Source organism: Ambystoma mexicanum, chromosome 5q (genome assembly GCF_040938575.1).
Source record: "Ambystoma mexicanum isolate Mex_15411 chromosome 5q, UKY_AmexF1_1, whole genome shotgun sequence".
Taxonomy (NCBI): domain Eukaryota; kingdom Metazoa; phylum Chordata; class Amphibia; order Caudata; family Ambystomatidae; genus Ambystoma; species Ambystoma mexicanum.
In genome coordinates, this window is record NC_090933.1 from 189,451,952 (window position 1) to 189,473,633 (window position 21,682).

Consider the following 21,682-nt stretch of genomic DNA (forward strand, 5'->3'; position numbering starts at 1 on the left):
AGGCACATTTTTAGTGAGGGAAGTGTTCCCAAGGCTAAGTCATGAGATCAGATAATGGCCCTCACTTTAATTCAATATTTGAGCAGATTAGCTTGCTGCTTGGTATAAAGCACAAGTTCTCGTCAGCTTATTATCCGCAAGTTAATGGAATTTGTGAGAAGCTCAACGGCTTGTTAAAGGAGAGGATAGCCAAGTTGAAGCTTACTCTAAGGAAGAGATGGTTGCACTGCCTTCCACTGGCACTGTATGCACTTCAGAACCAACCAGGCTCCGACCATCATCTTACGCCACACGAGATAGCCACAGGAAGAAGAATGAGACCTCCCCTGACACCCCGAGCTAGATGTGATGCCCAGTCAACGGGAGAGGTTTTAGGGTCTGAAAAGGCCTTACTGTAATTTCAGACCAGCTGCAGCGACGACCACCTACCAATGACGGGTATGATCTTAGCACTAGCTCAAAATAAGTGATCAGGTCCTTTGTGATATCTCTACTGTGGGACACCATAAGTGATTCCGAAAAGGGTGCAGCGTAGCACAGAAGACAGAAGGAGACATTACAACAGACCAAGTTCAAGGTCTATGTCTTCCACTCGTCTTCCCTGGAGACGCCGTCCTAGTGAAAAACCATACAAGGAAAAGGTGGGACGAGCCAAGATTCAACGGTCCTTTTATCGTGGAGGACTGCACTCCATCCGCAGAGAAGCTACAAGTCAGGAGAGCTTGGATTTTTCTCGGTGATATCAAACCCTACATCGGAGAAGGCCCCCTGCCTGCACCCCAACGAGAGGAATCGACGAACGACGGGGAAGAACCACAGCACGTGCAGACAAGATCCATGACGAGGAAGGATGATGCATGACCAGCGAACCAAGGACAATGAACATTTTTGCAAATTGTGGTTTAAATTGGACACTTCCTTTAAGCAAAAAAGGGGATAAGGACATAAAAACGGACACTCTGTGCATCCTAGTTGCAGGGTGAAGAAGAAAAATCGTACGTATAAGCCACAACATAATCTAGTGACTGCCGAACTTTGGACTGAGGCACACTTAAGCCTTGATGAGAAAAGAATATGCCAAATTTTGACTGAGGACATTTACATAGGAAGCAAATACAGTATCCCGACTCGTTCCACACCGAAACCCTTTTCGGAATCACTTATGGTGTCCCACAGTAAAGACATCACAAAGGACTTGGTCACTTATTTTGAGCTATTGCTAAGATCATACCCGTCATTGGTAGGGAGGCTCACCAGTGTCACAGACTTTTTACAAGATCCTGAAAATGAAAAGACAATAAGACAACTCCTCACTGTCATTGCCGAACAACTTATCCTACTCCCTGAGTACATTGAGAAAGAATTAAATGTTCCCAACACAGGCGGAAATAGATGAGCTTATCAACACACTATTGTTTCGCATAATGGAAGACTGTCCAACTCTTATCGGGAGAGCAACAGACACACTCACGTTTCTTCGAGACCCAGCGAACACCGAACATTTAAGCCATCTTTTAAATAAGATCATAATTCTAGTCGCACTCCACGCGCCTGTACAGTGCAGACATTGTTTACATCAAGGAAAAAAACATATCCTGAACCCAGCAAGACAGGACAGATGTTCCTGTCACCAGAAGACAGCAGATTGGCACACAATGTCCTCTTTCGCCTAGTGACTGACTTTCCAGAGCTAGTGGGGAGACCTATCAATGTTGACGTCCTCACATTCATCAGAGATCCAGCTAATGTCGCATAGATGGGAATGCTCCTGCATGGAATCATGCTTTAAGTGGAACTTTCTAACCATCAGAGGAGCTATCTGAGGAGATTCTAAAAAAGCCTTCCGCCGAGGGACAGATCGGGGGAGAAGAGTCAAGAATTTCACTTGTTATACTTGTTATTTTTTCCCTATTACATCATACTGATTAGTGGCCAATATGTCCTCAGGACTGAAGCAGATTCGAGGAGTGGACTGGGAGCTTACTTACTTTGAACACGCACAGTAAAGGAACTCACTGAAGTGTTATTTTATTTTATTTTTTCCATAGTCTAGCAAAGGAACTGCATCCTGAAATAAGAGCCAATTTGTCACTCACAAGAGGAGGGACAATTTTGAAGCACCTGACACTCTTAAACACAGAACTTGAAAGACGATATTGGGTGAGGGAATAATAACATTGACATTTGTTGAATGATCAAGATGAGGGTCCAGAGCAGCAACCTGGTCCTCCCACAAGAAGAGGCGCCCCTGCTTCTCTGGAAGAAAATGCTGCTGCCTAACGTATAGAACCATAATGTACTTATGTATCATATTTATCATTATTTTACTGTCATTAACAATCAGAACTGCATTCTTTATTGGTGCACAAAGCATTCCAATTTCCTGGTTCCCCTGTGAAACAAATCTGGCTACATTGCATGCAGAAAGGGTATGTGAGAAACCTGAAGGTGTGTCTCTAGCTAGTCCCCAGGGATCTGCCATCCAGGTGGGCAGGACACGGGCATTGCTATTGGATCCAGTTCCTGAGGGTGGACCAGTGAGGAAAGATAACCCGGATGGGGGTCCTTGGGGAGTGGAAGTGGGACACCGATGTGCGAGATGTGGTATCCCCCTTCTTTCAACACTTTTTCCCATCCTACCATGTAGGATATTCCAAAACACTGCCCCCTCACGCCCTCTTTTCAGACACGAACACTTTCGCACAACACAAAAGACAACGGCAAAACACCAGAGCCGTTTACCTGACATATCCCAATAACAAGGGTCAGGCAAAGTCAGACAATTGACCAGAATCACACACACCTGACGGCCCTTTCCCTTCCCACCCCACAGATAAAAGGTGGAGCATGAGAGCATAGGACGGGCAAGGCAGACCGCACGACGTGAGAGCTTAACTCAGCACGGCAGTTCAAAAGGAGGCACAAGACTGCGCATACCGAGGGGGTGAGAAGGAGAGAAGTGACATTGCCCTTTCTGACCAAGGCCCGTGAAACCTCTGCAGATTGAAACCTAAGACTGAGAACAATAGCCAACGTGTATTGCAACAGATGTCAATGGTACGCGAGACCTTCCTCAGCTGATTACCAAGCCGGGGGGAGAGACGCGTGTCTCTGAGGTACCCACCTTGACTCGAAAGAGAAGAAAGCCAAGCGGTTCATAACAGCCGGTGAGTCGAAGGGAGCGTCGATAAGAAACCGAACTGTGTTGAATGACAAGCAGCAAGCAGCTAATTTGTATTTTGAAACGTATAAAGGAACTATTGAGAAAAAAAGAGAGGGGAAAACCTACAACAGAGTCATCGTGCACCACGTGGGTGGTCATGCAGAAAACTATGGGCAATTACCAGATGGTAGAGACTACCACAACCAGAAGGCTTTGGGAAGAAGCGAAGAGAGGTCAAAGTGGTCATACAGGGGTCTTGTAAAATCCTCTGTACCATTGAAATTCTTTGACCGACAAATGATTGAGAAAGCGAAGCGAAATGAATCCCGCATGGTGAATTGTTTGAAAAGATATTAAGACTTGTGAATGCAAGAAAAGCCATTCTGAACCCGATGGAGGAAGGCTAGCGTTTGATAAGGAATCGGAACCCTGAAGAGGGGGACGCAGGGGTGAAGCCGTCACCCAAAGTATATGTGGAACAGAACTTTGTGTTTCTTTGTTGAATGCATCAGGCCCTTGAAGGCAAGAGACTTTGTATTGGAAAGAGACTTAACCTTCGAAGAACCTTATAGCTAGTACGGAACTGTCGACTCGTGCTGGGAAGGCTCGAGTGTGTGCTGTGCTCAGGAGATCCACCTTGTCCTGTGCACCCTGCATTTATAGTTCAATAAACACCCTTGAACTATGATCACTTGTGTCTGTCTTTACTGTTGCCACCATGAGTTTGTTACACCTCTCAATGGCAATTGTTTCCACACACCAAGTGTATTTTGAAATGGTCATGTGCCTAGTACATTGAATTACTTTAGTTTTATCTGCATTCACCTTCAGAGAATGGGTATTTGCAAAATGTCACAATGCATTGATTAGGCGCTGTAGACCTATTTGCGTACAGCCAAAAATGATCAAATCATCCATGTAAGCCAACCACGTGATTTTCAAATTACAGATTTTTGGAGAAGCAACAGCAGCAGTAGTCAGGGAATCAACAACATCTGACATATATAAATAAAAAATATTTGCGGGAAGCACACACCCCGGCCTTACACTGTGCAATTTTCAGAGAAAGGGAGCCCTGTTTGTCTAGCCTAATTTGCAAATTCGATCCTTCATATTGACCAATAATCAAATGTAGTAGTCCTTTAGAAATATCCCAATTGTCCAGTTAAGTCCATAAGAGGCCATGGTCGGCCGCATCAAACACGGGCACAGATCGATAGTGGCCAAAAAGATGGAATCATATTTAGAGGACCATGCCTGTCTAATGACTACCTTCAAAACAAAGCCATTGGGCGCTGTTGAGCAGCCGACGGATGCAGACCTAAGACTCTGCTGCTCCATGGGAGCAGCCCATAAATCCTTTAGAATATACTTCTTCCCGACAAGTTCCAGAGCTGTGCAGATACCGGAGGAGGGGGTGCGACTCCACGCTGCCCCCACAAATTTTGGGGCGAAATCGATGCTTGAGCTGCAGAATCAGAGCCGTTTTACCTCTGGCCCCGGCCATGCGACACCATTGGAGAGCAGCGAGAAGGCGCACAGGCACAGACAACGGGTGAGAGGTAGGGGCTGTACAACCGTGCCCTAGCCTGAAACTCACCAGCCTCCCAAAGCAAGCGGACTGCGCTGGGCAGACCCGCCTCACAGCAGCTGGCTGACGTTCACAAGGCTCACTGGGAGCTGCACGCCGGAACAATGGCTCTGACACCAAAAGGGAGATCTGACGGCCACATAACGGGACCCGGTAAAGACTGTGACCAACGCCCGAAACACTGGAGGGTCGGATGGTGAGACACGCCACAAACACAAACTTCACATCTAGAGGGCCCTCTCTGTGGTGCCAAAGGACCCCATCAAGCTAGAGGTGAGACCGCGAGGTGGAGGGGGGAGGCAGAACGGACCCCCCCTTTTCATATCAGAAAGCCACCAAAAGTGTCCGTGGAGGCGGCAGGGCAACTGGCATTGCGACCAGCCTTTGGTACGGGACCACATCCTGGGGCAAGAGCCGGAAGGCGTACAAGGGAGGCCATACTGTGCAATGCACATCTGGGGGATAATTCATAATGGGCTCATCCCCACAAAGCAAAAGTAGCTGGACAACGGGAGAGGAGGGTACGGACTGCCTCCCCCTCAACAATACATAACACGGTCACCTGCGACATACCAGGATACCAGACCTGCTCAACAACCGCGGACCACAGGAAGGGGAGAGTAACCCCGAATGACGCCAACATTATAGGGCAAGAACCCTTGTACGGCACACGCCTCGAACAAGAAATCCTCTAGTCACAGAGATCAAGCAGAGGCCATACCCTATATGAGGCCCACCACAGACAGTGGACGGGATACTGGTCACTAATGCCCTGTGACCCCACAAATAAATCAATGGGGGATAACGGCAGTGCCACTCCAAGCACAGGACAAGGGAAGGCACAGCACGAGTGCGCCCAGGCTACCATACGGGCAGAGACAGTGCGAGAGGTCCACACGAGACAGCCAACCCACCGAGAGAGCACGTGAGAGACTGCCACAGGGTGGGGAGCTGGAGACCACCCTCCATGGGACACCCTCCTCCTACGCAGCCCGCACAGCACGTATACCAGAGGGCGATTGTGGGCTGGCTGGCCTCGCTGTACACTGGTCCAATGAGAGCCATCTGCAACGAGACGGGGGCCCACCCTTGAGCCGCCCCACTGGGTCAAAGATGGGGAAGGACCTCCCCCGTAGAGGAGCACAACAGAATAAAATCGACAGGTACACAATGAGTACCCCTGCAAAGTTCCCTGGGCCGACAAACGAATCATAGGACGATACCACAACCCGGGGCACAGGTCAGATGCTGTCGCTCACAGACATCATGGTGGACATTAGCGACTCCAGGACCTCGGTGGAGACTAAAATTGATGGCCTAGCCTCTGAAGTATCCTTTTTGAGACAGGAACTGAAAAACCTAACATCCATGTTAGTGGAATCAGAACGACGGATATCCGACACCGAGGACACTGATAAAAATCTAGAGGACCGCCTGGAACAAATGGAGCGTAAAATTACCATTTTGGAGAGCAGAGCCGAGGACAGTGAAGGAAGGTCCTGCCACAATAACCTTTGTATGCTTGGCCTTCCCGAAAGAGAGGAGGGACTCTCCACAGAACTCTTCCTGGAAGATTGGCTATCAGACCTTATGGCTCCTAAGGAACTCTCAAATGTTTTCTCTATTGAAAGAGCACACAGGATCCCGGCGGGCAGACAGGTCCCGGTGGCTCCTCCATGCACGGTGATCACCAGACTTATGAATTATAAGGATCGTGATACACTCCTCCGTATGACGAGAGCAACCGGCCTGATCACTTATAATGGCAACCGGATTGGATCTTTCCCCCGACTATACAAGGGAGGTCCAGAAGTCGCGGCAATCTTATGACTCTGTTAAAAAGAAACTGGCGACCCTGGGCATCAAATATGCAGTTTTCTTCCCAGCAACCTTCAAATTGTACTACAACAGCACAGTCCATGTGTTGTTCCACAACCCCAGTGACACCTGGGAATGGTTAGAAACACAGGTCATCTCCGTCCCACGTCCCAACAAACTGGGAGAATGCTCACCCCGCAAGGACGACGGTGCCACCCAGCCACCCGAGCAAACCACACTGCCACGTGGGGAAGTTGGGAATGCTGGATCACTAGCAGGAACAGGGACCTCTTGAGATCTGATTGCGCACAGCGAGACCCGCAAGCAACCAGGAATGGGCCCCGAATCTGGCGCCTCTGGCAGGGATGACACTAAAGGAACAGCGCCCCAAGGTTTCCCCATTTAAGTTCTGAGGTGTTTTAAGTTGCACAAATTTGGGCGACAGGTCCTCCTGACTGCACCCAATTTGGTTTTCATGGTTTGATTGGTTTGGGCGACAGGTGCTTCTGGTTGGGGGGGGAAGTGCAGGGTGGGGGGGAGTTCAGGGGATTTAGTTAAGCAAAAAGGTCTAATGACACAAGCGACTACACCCAAGACCTGCAAAACAACAGAGCAGAGTATTCCTTACACCCGACACAAATGGGGCTGAATACCGCCCCTAGCGGCTGATATATTCACACTGATCTGGCCTATGTTTTACAGTGAATGGTTCATCGGTTTGAATTTGAAGTACACAAAAGTGAAATTACAGCGGGAGGGACAACAAACGGACACCAGGGCCCGGGGCACCTCAATGCACCAAACAAGACAAAGACACTAGGGATACACTACATCCTTCCAAACAACCCCATGACGGGAGACACACAGACATAACACAGATGGGACAGATCTCCCTGCTGACTTGGAATGTGAATGGCTTAGGGTTGGGTATAAAACGAAAATTGGTGCTCCAGTATCTCAACCGATACTCCCCAGATGTTGCATTCATCACAGAAACGCAACTGATAGGAACCAACTGTGGATTCTTTGAAAAAATCTAACTACCCACACACATACCTAGCAGGGTTCTCTAGAGGTTCCAGGGGAGTCATGATCCTCTTGCACAAACGAGTTCCATTCAAAACCAAAAAAGTGAGAACAGGTCCTCAGTGCATGTTTGTGATGGTACTTGGGGAGATGTGGGGAGAGACCTGGAGCCTCCTAGAAGTGTATGCACCTCCCACGCTGATGGTGGAACTCCTTAATGAGCTCCAAGCCATAATGATAGAAGAACGAGTGGACCTGTGGGCAATAGGCGGGGAGTTCAATGAGGTCATGGAAATCGCTCATGATAGAACATAGAGGCATCAGGGCTGTGGATATCCCGACCAAGCTGCGCACCTTTGCTGAAGAGATGAGGCTATCTGACATGTGGAGGGCAATACACACATCAGACACAGGCTACTCATTCTACTCCATTGCACATAGGTCCCTCTCTAGACACGACTATATCTTCACTCCTCAGAACATGACCCACCGACTATTATCCGCAGAATTCCTGGCAAGGGGGATATCGGACCACTCCCTCCTACTGATTAAACTAAAGGATACACAACACAAGCGTTAACCTACCTGGCGATGGAACGCCTATTACTTGGGGATACCGGAAATAGAGGAGGGACTTTCTAATAAGACGTCGGAATACTTCGACTTAAATGAAGAAGCAGTTGACTGTCCGATACTAAGATGGGAAGCATATAAAACAGTCCTTCGAGGGGAAGCAATATCCTTGCTGGCGGCTCACTGCAAGCGGCATGATGAGGCAATCACTGAAGCAGAGGCCCAGGTGATCAGGTGGGAAGAACAACTGCTAGAAGAATGGATGCATGAGGCGCACAACGCCCTAGTAACGGCCCAAGAAATTTTGAAAGACAGGGCCCTAGACAATGCTCGAACAGCCCACTGGCTGGTCCGGAGCCAGATATATACGAACGAGGGGACAAAGCAAGCTGAACCCTAGCCTGGTTAGAAAGATGTAAACAGAGTAAAGGGGAAATGCTAACGGGCAACTCCGAAATCGCAGAGGCCTTTGCTAGGTACTATGAGCAACTATACTCTCCTCTAGCAAGGGAACCCATATCAAGCACCCTACACTTTTTGGACTTGATCACAATCCCCCAACTATCTAGGCTACAGACAGAACAGTTAGACACCGGCATCAGCGAAGAGGAGGTAGGGGAAGCCCTATCACAACTACAGACGGGAAAGATTCCTGGCCCTAACAGTTTTTGGGTAGAGATATGGAAAAGACTGGGCGAGACAACAACAAGACACATGCACCACATGTTCGCCTGCACCTTCGAAAAACATGTATTGTGGTGATCCCCAAAGCAGGGAAACCCCCAGAATGTTGCACCTCGTATAGGCCCATATCATTAATACATGGGGAGGCAAAAATATTAGTCAGAGTCCTGGCCAACAGAATGCTCGGAGTAATCGAATCTCTAATCCACCCAGATCAGTGCAGATTTATGCCGGGTACATTTACACGAATGAACCTCCGCAGGGTCCAGGTTGCCCTTGACTGAGCAGCTGAGATCCCAGACCCGTTGGCCCTCTTTGCGGTCGACTTTGAAAAGGCCTTTGATTTGGTGGTGTGGGACGCCCTATGGGAAATCATGAGACATATGAGATTTGGGCAGAGCTTATGCCCTGGGTCAAGCTCCTCGATACCCTCCCCGAAGCATCTGTACGTGTCAATGGGAAATCACCCAGGACAGTCCCACTGGGCCGGGGGACTAGACATGGCTGCCCTTTCTTGCCTCTGTTATTTCTTCTCGCGATCGATCCTCTTAGGATTAGGCTGAGCGCAGATACACAATGGACTGGGTTTGTCTGGCCAAAGGGAGGTGAGGAACGCGTCTCGTTGTTCGTGGATGATCTCCTTATATATTTTAGTAAACCAATAATCTCCTGCCCATTGTGTGCAGAACCCTGGAGGAATACCAACACTTTGGGGGACTCTGCGTAAACACACAAAAACGATCTACTTCCCTGTTCAAGGGGGGGGAAGAAGCGATTCCAGAACCCTGTCCACTCTCGATACCGGGCTTCACCTATCTGGGTATACGGGTCAGTGCAATGCTGGATCACTTCCTCAAATTAAACCTGCAACCGGTAGTGCAAAAGTTCGAAAATGACGTTGCACACTGGCAATCTCTCCCACTTTCACTACTCGGGAGGGCGGCACTGTTTAAGATGTTGACGCTTCTTCAAAATGCCCCACTCCCTATCCCCGCCGAAACATTCACAGGGCCTCATTACGACTCAGGCGGTAAGGGGTTTACGGCAGCGTAAACAGCGCCGACCCTTACTGCCTGATTACGAGGTCCCTTAGCGCCATGGAGGTTTTAACACCTGCTTTTAGCAGGTGTTAAAATCCATGGCGCTAAGGGACCATGGAGTTAATTACGCCACCGTAATTTACGGTGGCGTAATTAACGCCTTCCTCACTCCCATTATGCCCTATGGGGCAAAAATGGGAATGGGGAAGGGTAAATGGGGATTGGGGACTTACCGCCCAGCCAAGGTCGGAATGGGGCGGTAAGTCCGCCTACCACCATGGCGTAAATGTAGTTTACGCCATGGTGGTAAAGTCACGGCCCAGGCGGTAACTTACCGCCTGGGTCGTAATGAGGCCCACAGACATTGACAGGACTCGGCGCACATTACTTTGGGGAGGTAAACAACCCTGCATTGCACTTAAAACCCTCCGTTGGGTGCGGAAGGGGGGGTATAGAACTGGCGAATATCCGTATATACTACTGGGCTGCACAGGCAGGGGTGGCAAATGAGCAGCTACATGGGAACCCAAGGGTTCCACATACCCGGGTCGAAACAAAAGATACTGACTCTCCTCCCCTCCACATACTATATGACGATAATACGTGCCTAAGAGGGGTTCCGAGAGGGTCTCTTCATATCCGCTGCGTCTGGAAGGCGATACATAGACACATAGGCTGGGACCGCAGATCAACCCTGATCCAACCCTTGTGGCACAACACACACCTCCCCGAAATTCAGAGGATGGGACATTTTGGAACATGGGAGAGAAAAGGAATATCCACACTGGCAGATATCATTCACGAGGGGCGATTGATAGATTTTGAAACCCTAAAAACAAAACATGGATTGCTACCTATGGACCGTTTTAGACCTATACAGCTTACACATGCTATCAACACCCAATTCCTGAGCCTTACTGACATACCCGCCAGCTCCTCCCTGGAGACAAGTGTCCTCCCAAGCCATATGCCATCCAAGGTTACTTCTACCTGGCAATTAACTCCTTTGGTACCGGGGAACTCACTCACCTCAGAGGGAAATGGGAACAAGACCTGGGTGCATTGGAGGCTGAAGAATGGGTGTAGGCACTGATGCCCCCACGAGAAATTGGCATCAATGCTAAACTTAGTCTGATACAGCTTCGAATCCTACACAGGTCATATTGCTCCAGAACAAAGATGGCCAGATGGGGGTGGGGGATGACGACATTGAGTGTCCCGATGTAGAAGGTCGGAGCGCACCTTCTTCCACATGATCTGGGAATGTGGGGTGCTACAGGAATTTTAGATAACGTGTTCAACGCACCTCTCCAAATTAATGGGTTCCCCAATTCCAAAGGACCCCAAATTGATTCTATTAGGCATATGGGGAGAAACTAGGGGCAGGAAAGAGACTAACGGCCGCCACCTGGGGCTCTGCAGATAAGGTAAACATAGACCGATGGTCCAATGAAATTAATAGGTGTGCCTCCCTGGAACGACCAATTTACACCGCAAGGGGGTGCCCCCAGAAGTTTCTGAAAATATGGGGGAAATGGGAAGAATAAGCATTGAAATTACAATACAGGGAGTGCCCAGACATCACCGAGCCGTCACCCTGTGTGTCGGCCAACTTTATGATATGATATATGATATGATATGGCAAGGCGCGACGAGGCAAGGGGGTAACAAAGAAAGGGAGGACAGACAATGATTCTACTAGGCCAGGTGTCATTCAGATCGCGCAAGTGCATGGGAAGGGGGAAAGGAAAAGTGCGCGGGGGAAGGGAGAGGGGGAAGTGCAGTACATGGGAAAGTGGAATAAATAAGATAAATAAAACAAATAAAACAGCCGGCTAGTGGCAAGTGCAGACATAAGTGCTAGTAGGGGGACTGTAGGGATACAGAAAAATGATCCCCAGGTGCAGGGGTTGCCAGGGAGGCAGTGCAGGTGGGCAATTGACAGGGCCTGGGCCAGAGATCAGAAAGGGTGGCCAGGTAACCAGTGCAATTCCATTCAGGAATTCAGCAGGGGAGGAGAAGAGAGAAAGCAGAAGCAAAGAGGAAGGTTTTGAGGTGCTTCTGGAACCGGAGATGGTTCTCCTCGAGTTTTAGGGAGGCAGGAAGGCTGTTCCAGAGAGAGGCCCCTGCTGAAGAGAGTGATCTGCCACCAACTCGTTGCTTGGAGAAGCGACTGACCCTGAGGGAGCTGGAGGCAGATCAGCGAAGAGCTCGCGAAGGAAGATATTTTGGAAGCGAGAGTTGCAGGTATTGCGGCCCCAGCCCCCAGAAGGTCTTGTGTACAATGCAGAGGTTTTTTTAATTTAATCATCGCAGCCACTGGGAGCCAGTGCAAAGATTTCAGTCCTGGAGAGATACGATCCCTGGGCTTGAGGCTAAGGACAAGTCTTGCAGTCCTGTTCTGGATAAGTTGCAGAGGGCAGAGAGTGGAGGCAGGCAGATTTAGATAGAGGCTGTTACAGTAGTCCAGTTTAGAGAGGACAAGGGTTCTAGAGACAGTAAGCTTCTGGGGGAAGGAGAGGAAATGAAGAATACCTCTAAGGAGGTGCAGCTGGTAGTGTGACTGTTTAGAGACGTCACAGATGTGAGGGGAGAAGGAGAGTGGAAAGTCGAAGATGACCCCGGGGTTTATATCCTTGCAGGTGGGAGTGGGATGGGGGCCAAGAGAGGCCGGCCAGAGAGCTGCAGAGAAGGAGGGAGTGGATGTGCCGATGAGTAGAATCTCAGTCTTACTGGCATTAAGGCAGAGGTTGTTGGAGTCCATTCTTGGATGGCAGACAGACAGAGATGAGGAGAGGAGGAGGCGACCGAGGGTAGCCTGAAAATGAGCTGGGTATCATCCGCATAGCACTGAAAGTTGGGACAGAGAGCGGCGATGCGGTGGGCAAGGAGTGCCAGGTATTGGTTGAACAGCCAGGGAGAGAGGTTAGATCCCCGGGGGACACAACAGGTAGAGAAAAAGATGCCGGAGAGGAAGGACCCAAGTTGGACCTGGGAGGGTCGGTCTGAGAGGAAAGAAGTCAGCCACGCCAGAGCCTGACCAGTGATACCAAGGTTATCACGCAGACGGTTGAGCAGGATGGCATGGTTGACAGTGTCAAAGGCAGAAGAGAGATCAAGCAAGATAAGAACGCACATGGTGTTAGAGTCAAGGTTTGTGAGCAGTTTTGTAGGAACAGGGGTGAACCTGTTTCGACGAGACTTTCATAGATCGGACTTGTCTAGAAACCTCATCTGGAGAGAAAAGAGGAAAGGCAGAGAAGGAGAGAGGAGGGGTGGCTGCAGAAGGGCCAGAGGAAGAGCAGGGAATAGCGGGAGGGGGGCGAGAGGAGGAGAGTGAGGACAGGATGTCCTGAGTTTTTTAAATGAAGATAGAAGCCAGTGCCGTGCAGAGGGCCTGGGAAGGGACAGGAGAGGTAGAGACTGCAGCAGGATTGGCCAGTTCTTTGCAGATTTTAAAGAGTTCAGCCGAGTTGTTAGATGCCTCAGAGACACCGGCTTGGATATGAGCTCTCTTCTTGGTGAGGACGGAGAGCCGGTATTGCCTTTGCAGCAGGCGGCGGGCCAGTTTGTCAGAGGATGAACTTGAAGCACGCCATTTCCTCTCGGCCACCCTACACTTGCGTTTAAGGGTGACGATGTCTGAGTCATACCAGGAGTTACACTTGACTTTGGGCTTCAGGTGGATTCTCATGAGGGGGGCAAGGATATGAAGAGTATCAGATATAGAAGAGTGGAGCGTGGAGAGGGCTGTGTCAGGGTGAGAGTCAGCCAGGGGGCAGAAGGGGGTGAGAAGGTAGCGGCGAAAACCTCAACTGACACACGCTTCATGGGTCGGATGACCAAGAAGGTGGGTGGCAGTGATGGAGGTGGCTTGGCCTGAGGGGTAGGGAGGGTGAAGTGGGAGGATAGGAGAAAGAGGTCACTCCAGGAGAGAGGAGTGGAGAGAGGGACAGAGAGGGGAAGGTCTGAAGGGATCAGAACATCGAGAGTGTGCCCTGCAGAATGAGTCGGGCCAGAGGGGAGAATGGTGAGTGAGAGAGAGTCGCAGAGGTCATGAAAGAGTTCAGAGGGGGGACAGGAGGCATCAAGGTGGATGTTGAAGTCTCCAAGAAGGAGGAGTGGTTGCGGCCAGGAGTGAGGAGGAGAGGACTGCCCACTCAGAGAGAAAGGAAGAAATCTAACGAGGTGGCCGATATAGTAGCCACAGTAAGGGAATGGCTAGGCGATAGAGAGAGCCTCAGTCTTATGAGGCATTCAAAAGAGGAGTAGGCCTGCATAGGAATGACAGAGGCAGGAATCCACTAAGGGAAGATAAGGGCTACCAGAGCGGTTGGACCTGGGCGCAGAGAGGATCTTGTAGCCATCAGGTAGGAGTGATTCAAAGCTGGTGACAGAGCTGGCCATAAACCGTGTCTCAGTGAGACCGAGGACATCAAGGTCAAGTTCTTCAAGAAGGCGGCAGATATCAGAGGAGTGTTTGACAGCGGAGCGGGAGTTAAGAGTGGCAATGTGGAGAAGGTTGCCCTCCTTGAAGGACTTCCGGGGAGGAGTACAGATCAGAGGTACGCCCTGCGGAAGTGTAGAAAGTGCCCAAGAGGGGGCAGAGAGGGAGGGGGAAGGCAAGGTAGCCAAGGAAAGGGGAGAGGGGACAGCAGGAGAAGAAAGGAAGTTGATGAGGCGCGGAAAGCATCTATCAAAGAGATGAAGGTTGGCCTGAGGGCCTTGGACCACGACGGTCCCATTAGAGTAGACATTAATGATGACCTTAGAGGATAGGAAAGAGGCCAGGAGGGCATCCCAACGGGTGCCACCATTAATGGGAGAAGAGGAGAAAGGAGAGAGCACATAGACCATATGAGGGGTCCATAGATCTGGTGAAGGAACGACAAAGAGGATGTCAGTGAGAGTTTCCTTGGAGGAGGCACTGATGTAGGTGTCAGCGATAGGGAGGCCTGGGTTGGAGACCAGGATGCCCTTTTTAAACTTCTTCCTACCAGACTTAGTGAGGAGAGCAGGATAGTCAATAGAGAAACAGTTTGAAAAGATAGGGGAGACAGAGACCACCATAGAGTAGGTGGGAGAGGAGGCCGTCCCAGGGGTAGACAGACAAGACAGCGAGAGGCAAGTGCGTAGGAGTGTGGGACAAGACGACGGCACTCAGGAGGCGAGCGCAGAAAAAGCACAGGACATTCTAAGACAGGAAAGAAGACATACCTAAATTTGAGAATCCTAAAGAGGGAGAAAAGGCCTAGATTTCACATTGCAATTTTAGTGGTGGTGCAGATACAAGCAAATTAAAAACCACCTAGATTTGAGAAGCCTAAAGAGGGATAAAAGGCCTCGGTTTCACATTGCAATTTTAGTGGTGGTGCAGGTACAAGCAAATTAAAAGCCGCCTAGATTTGAGAATCCTAAGGAGGGAGAAAAGGCCTAGATTTCACAGTGCAATTTTAGTGGTGGTGCAGATACAAGCAAATTAAAAACCACCTAGATTTGAGAAGCCTATAGAGGGATAAAAGGCCTCGGTTTCACATTGCAATTTTAATGGTGGTGCAGGTGCAAGCAAATTAAAAGCCGCCTAGATTTGAGAATTCTAAAGAGGGGGAAAAGGCCTAGATTTCACAGTGCAATTTTAGTGGTGGTGCAGATACAAGTAAATTAAAAACCACCTAGATTTGAGAAGCCTAAAGAGGGATAAAAGGCCTCGGTTTCACATTGCAATTTTAGTGGTGGTGCAGGTACAAGCAAATTAAAAGCCGCCTAGATTTGAGAATCCTAAAGAGGGAGAAAAGGCCTCGGTTTCACATTGCAATTTTAGTGGTGGTGCAGGTACAAGCAAATTAAAAGCCGCCTAGATTTGAGAATCCTAAAGAGGGAGAAAAGGCCTAGATTTCACAATGCAATTTTAGTGTTGGTGCAGATATAAGCAAATTAAAAACCACCTAGATTTGAGAATCCTAAAGAGGGAGAAAAGGCCTAGATTTCACAATGCAATTTTAGTGGTGGTGCAGATACAAGCAAATTAAAAAGCCACCTAGATTTGAGGTTCCTAAAGAGGGAGAAAAGGCCTAGATTTCACAGTGCAATTTTAGTGGTGGTGCAGATACAAGCAAATTAAAAACCACCTAGATTTGAGAAGCCTAAAGATGGAGAAAACGTCCTAGGTTTCAAAACTTTGTTGCTCCTATCGTGATATTCATTGTGAAATGTGATTTTGTGTTCCGCGATCCCACTGACAGTGCTCCTAATGCTGATGTGTACTCATATTGTTTTCTTGTTCGATAAAACCTAATAAAAAGAGTTTAAAAAAAACAAAGCCATTGATAGAGGATCCAAGATGTTTATGGAACCCTGTATGCCATTTTGAGATCCTTCCCGTCACTAACTGCCATTTCTCAAGATGAACTAACAGCAAGGCAAGGAAGACCTTGCTGTGAGCATCGAGAATTGCGATAGGACGGTAGTTATGTGGATCTGATCTCAGTTTTTGACAATAGGCAGAACAAAGGCTTGTAATTAAGGCATGGTATCAAACCGTGAAGTCAGACACACATGATCACAGTTCAAGGGTGTTTATTGAACTTCAAATGGGTTGGTTGAACGCCTATCTAAACCTAATCTAAAGATGGGAGCAGGCTACGACTATCAAATAATAATAACGCAGTGCCAGTCAAGTCTCTGTCAATAAAAGGGCCTATACTAATAAACCTATTGCCAATCCTTCTAATTACAAAAGGGTGTCGGACAATGGTGTTTGCAAACAGAAACACTTGCTAGTATGTGTAAATATTTTGAAAATACGTTGATTGCCTTATTACTGTTCTGTGAACAACATTGTAACATGCCCAGATACCTGGTGTGCTACATAAATAAAGAAACAAACAAACAAAAGTGTTCAAGAAATAATATGTCAGGACGGTTGAGCAGTTGGCTTCCCTTCCCCACGTTTTCAGCACGGGACAAGGCAGCACGTTCAAATTCTCACACACTCTGGCTTCTTGGCCACAAGGATACAGTTGAAAGCATAGACATCAGGGCCTTCTGCCAAAGCCTCTTTTCCAATAACAGTCTGTTACTGCAGATAGCCTGTCGTAACAAACACATCTCTAAGTTCCATTCCTGTTGGGAGTATCCCATGCACAAGCTCTCGCTTCTAATCTTCATCAGGGTCTCCTTCCTTCGGGCGCAGACCCCCTTTTTACCACAATGTTCACACTTGGTGTCCCTCATCTGGGCTCGGACCATGGATCTCCCTCGTTCGGGCTTGGATCCTCTTGATAGCTCATTGTTTACAATTGGTCTGCCTCGTTCGGGCTCGGACCATGGACCTCCCTCGTTCGGGCTTTGATTCTTTTTTACCAAAACCGAAGACTTTTGAATGTGTGATGTGTTTTCCTTAAACCATCGCAGGACCACTTCAATTCACTTCACACAATGTTCTTATCAATCGTCTAGTTTCGTTTCTCTTGGCGGGATACCTTACAGAGACCTTCGATTGAGCACATTTACGGTGCAGGACCACTCTGTCAATGGCATCTCATCTTTCATTCTCAAGTTCAAACATTCATCAGCAATTTAGCTTTACTCGTGCCTTTCATCACACACATTTGGCAATGTTCATTCTAGCACTCATTATACAATGTTGCTGCTTACAACCTTGACTTCAACACAGACCGGTCTTTCCAAAGGTCTCCCCAACTCATCGGCTGTGTTGATCTCGCTGGCGCTTCTTTGTTCTTGGAGCCAAGGACGATAACACGACAACTGCTGCTGCTCCTCCCCGCCTTGGTCAGTTACCTGGGAGGGCCTTCGGTATCTCTGACACACAATGCAGGATTCTTCAATCTGGTTTCCTGGCCTTATGGTGTCTGCCTCAAAGGTTTAATGAAAGAAACAGTTTCTTGCTGAAAAGGTCCATTGTTAACCCTTCTTGGTTTCCCATCTTTCTCCCCTCGTTCAGCTGCCAACTCGAAATTGCTGTTCCTTCGTGTGCTTTGCCTTGCTCAGAGTGTGCTCTTGTGCTCCGCCTTTCATCCATTTGGGGAAGCTTAGTGGAATTCAGGTGTGAGTGATTGTTAGTAATTTCCTGACTTCGACTGATCATCCTAGCAGGACATGTCAGGTACGCTGCTCAGGACTGAGTCTGTTTTCTCCCAGAGTGGGCTGTCCATGAGAAAGTGTTGGAGAGGGGGAGGGGGGGGCAAGGTCCCAAATATCCTACCTGGTAGGATGGGGTAAAGGTGTTGAAGGGATAGGGATACCGTGTCTCGCCATCCGGTGTCCCACTCCCCGAAGACCCCTCACACAGGTGATTCTCCCGCACTGGTCCACCCCCATGGTCTGGATCCAAAGGTGATGGCCATGCCCTGGCCACCTGAGAGAGAGAATGCAGAGGACTAGCAGGTCAGACACCACCTGGTTTCTCACATGCTGTAGACCAAAATGTAGGAAACTGGCAGGAGACAAGGTCCACCTGCCTCGAGTGAACCAGCTAGGAACTAAAGAGGCCAGCCCACTCCCAGGACATCAATCCCTCACCCGGATCCAGGTGAGCCATCTCTGGGCGCTCCTGTCCTCAGTACGGTGCCGGGGTGTTCCACCCCAGCAAGTGCTTTTGCGGCACATGTCGCTCTCACACTTCCTTGGTCCATAATTCATCCTCTAAGGAAGACACTATCACAACATTTTCAGAATGTGACCAGTCTCAAACCACTTAGGGAAACATATAAAGCAGCTGATATTGCAGCAAAAGTTAGCACATGGGTACTGTGGCATTGATTGCCAGTTTGGGAGAAGAGCCCCAACCCAGATGACACTGCTCAGTTTCTAGATTATTTCCTCACCACGTTACAAGGGCACAGAGATAATTGGGTTGACACAAAGACATTGCTTCAGAAGTCATTGGCAGCCCAAAGATATAGCGATTTAATGGCAAATTGGTTGTGGAGGGATGACTTGGCACAGCCACCCACATTCCCGAAGCAGAGGGAAGCAGCAGATTTTGCTTCCAGTGAAGCGGGAGATAACAAGCGCACATCAGCTTTATTAACGGATATGAAGAAACTATTTCCAAAAATACTTTCAATGGATTGCTTTTCTCTGGCATATTCCTTATCTGATAGATATCCTCATCCAGCTCTGCTGCTCAGAAACCTTTCAACAAGGGGCATAGTGGACCTTTACTCTGCCGTCAATCCGTCTTGCTCTGTGCGCGATCATCGGCTCTGGATGTGATGTCAGGCATCGTATATTTACCACGTCACTACGGCCCATACCTCAGTTCCTTTGTTCTGCATGCTCACACTCTGCTTGAGTAACATGACATCATTGAGTCTTCGACTCTGCGTTTTTACTAAATTCGTCAACCTTTCTTCATTAAACCTTGACTGCAATGTTGGCTCCCTGGATTGCTTGCTCTAAAAGGGGCACTGACTGCCATTCCGAAATGTTGTTGACCGACTGCAAGGAATTCATGGTGGCAACAGTAAAGACAAACACAAATGTTCACAGTTCAAGGGTGTTTATTAAACAATGAATGCAGGGTGGTAAAACGCCTAGGTTAAATCTAAGATGGGAGCAAGCGTTGACCATCAGATGAAAAATAAGGCCATCCTAGTGGCGTTGTGTCCAAATAAAAGGGCCTATACTAAGAAAACCCTATTGCCAATTCCTTACAACGAATTATAGGAAGAATGTGGGATAGTGTTTCAATAAAGAAAAGAAGTGTTCCAAATAATAAGTCAATATGCAATTGCCAGGGGCCTGCCTTCCCCACGGTTTCAGCACAGGACAAGGTGAGACCTTGGAGCACAGCACACGTTCGAGCTTTCTCAGCACGAGCCGACAGTTCCCTCCCAGCTAGCAGAGTACATGGTCGAGTTTTCGCAACATGAGCCAACAGTTCTGTTCCAGCTATCAGGTTCTTCGATGGTAAAGTCTCTTTGCATTAAAAAGTCTCTTGTCTTCGAGGCCTGATGTATCCAACAAACAAATACAAACAAAAAGTTATTTTCCACAGTTCACGTTTGGTGACGTCTTCACCCCTGGATCCCCTTCTTCCGGGCGCGACCCCTAACGTATCGTATTCCACCAACCAATTGAACAGTTACTTTCTCAATGAACTTTGGGTGATGACCTTTCAGCCCTGGATTTCCCTTGACAGGGCTCGGACAAACTTGACAAGGGGGACAATTCACTTCCCCTGGTCTTCTAATGCTTCTTACTTTCAGGAGTCTTTGTCTTTTTAGACAGTACTTCTGGCTTCGCCCCTGATTGTCGGCGTCGCCCTTCCAGGTTCACTCTCAACAACTTTTACAGACAGTTCACAACAGTTCACTGTACTTTTGGACTTTGGATTTCACCCCTTTTTGGTAGCATCGCTCCGCCGGGTTCACTCTTGCCAACATTTTACGAAACACACTGTTTATATACTGATTACATCAGGCGGGATTCATTTCCCTTAGCTTCTCAAGCATCTGTTGGTCAAAGACTTTCGATGGTACAGAGGATTTTACAAGACTCCTGTATGACCACTTTGACCTTTCGTCGCCTCTTCCCAAGGGCTCCTGGTTACAGTAGTTTCTACCTTCGGGTAATTGGCCAGAGTTTCCTACTTGAACACCCACATGGTACCGTACTCCTCTATTGCTAGTTTTGCCCTTCTTTTATCAATGTATCATTTAGAATTTCAAAGTTCAAATTAGACGTTGGCTACTTCTCGTTCAACACAGTTTGGTTACTTCTCGATTCTCCCCTCGACTCATCGGCTGTGATGAATCTCTTGTCTTTCTTTATCCTTGGAGTCAAGGTTGGTACCATCGGGACCAATGTCCTTCCCCGGCTTGGTTAGCAGCGGAGGAGAGTCTCACGTACCGTAGACATCTGCTGCAACACACGCTGGCTTTTGTTTGCAGTCTTATGTTTCCATCCGCAGAAGTTTCACGGGCCTCAAAAAGGGAAAGGTCACTTCTTTCCTTGCCACCCTCTTGGTATTTGCCGTCTTTCACCTCCTTTTTTTAAATATCTTTTTATTAATTTTAACATATAACAAGCTTCAACCTCAAAACATGCCCTTTACCCCCCCTCCCGCCACACTCCCTCTCCTTTATTCCCTTGGAACTCAAGACAGCAGTGACAGGGCGCATGGCCGTAGGTGCTCAGGGACAATTCTAAGATTTAAAACCTATTCAGGATACGAATCATATGGGGACACCACTACAGCATATAGTCACTCTGCAAATATTGAAGGAGCGGGCCCCAGTTCAATTGAAAGTTCTTGGGGGCTCCCTGTATTTTGTAGGTCATCCACTCCATAGTAACAAAGTGCCAAACTTTCCTGAGCCATTGGAGTTGTGTTGGGGGCGCCTGTTGTTTCCAGCTTTGAGCTATCGTTAACCATGCTGCTATCACCAGGACCATGATCACTTTCCGTTGGCGCTTGGTATATGTTTTTTGTTTTGGGTCCCAGAGTCCCGCCAGCCTTAACCCTTCCCCTAGATTTTCGATCCCTAGGACCATTTTCCCTGCTTGGGCCTTGACAGCATTCCAAAAGCCTGCAATGATTGGACACGACCTCCATATGTGCTTCCAGTCTCCTTGCTGATGACAACCTCACCAACATTGTCCGTCTGTGTTGGGATACATTATTTTTAATCTCTCTGGCGTCAGGTGCCACTGCAGTAGTACTTTTTGCCACATTTCCCTCAGGTGGATTGATCTTGTCAATTTGGAGATATTTCTCCATACCTCCTCCCAGTGGGGCCGCAGTATTGTGTCCCCCAATGT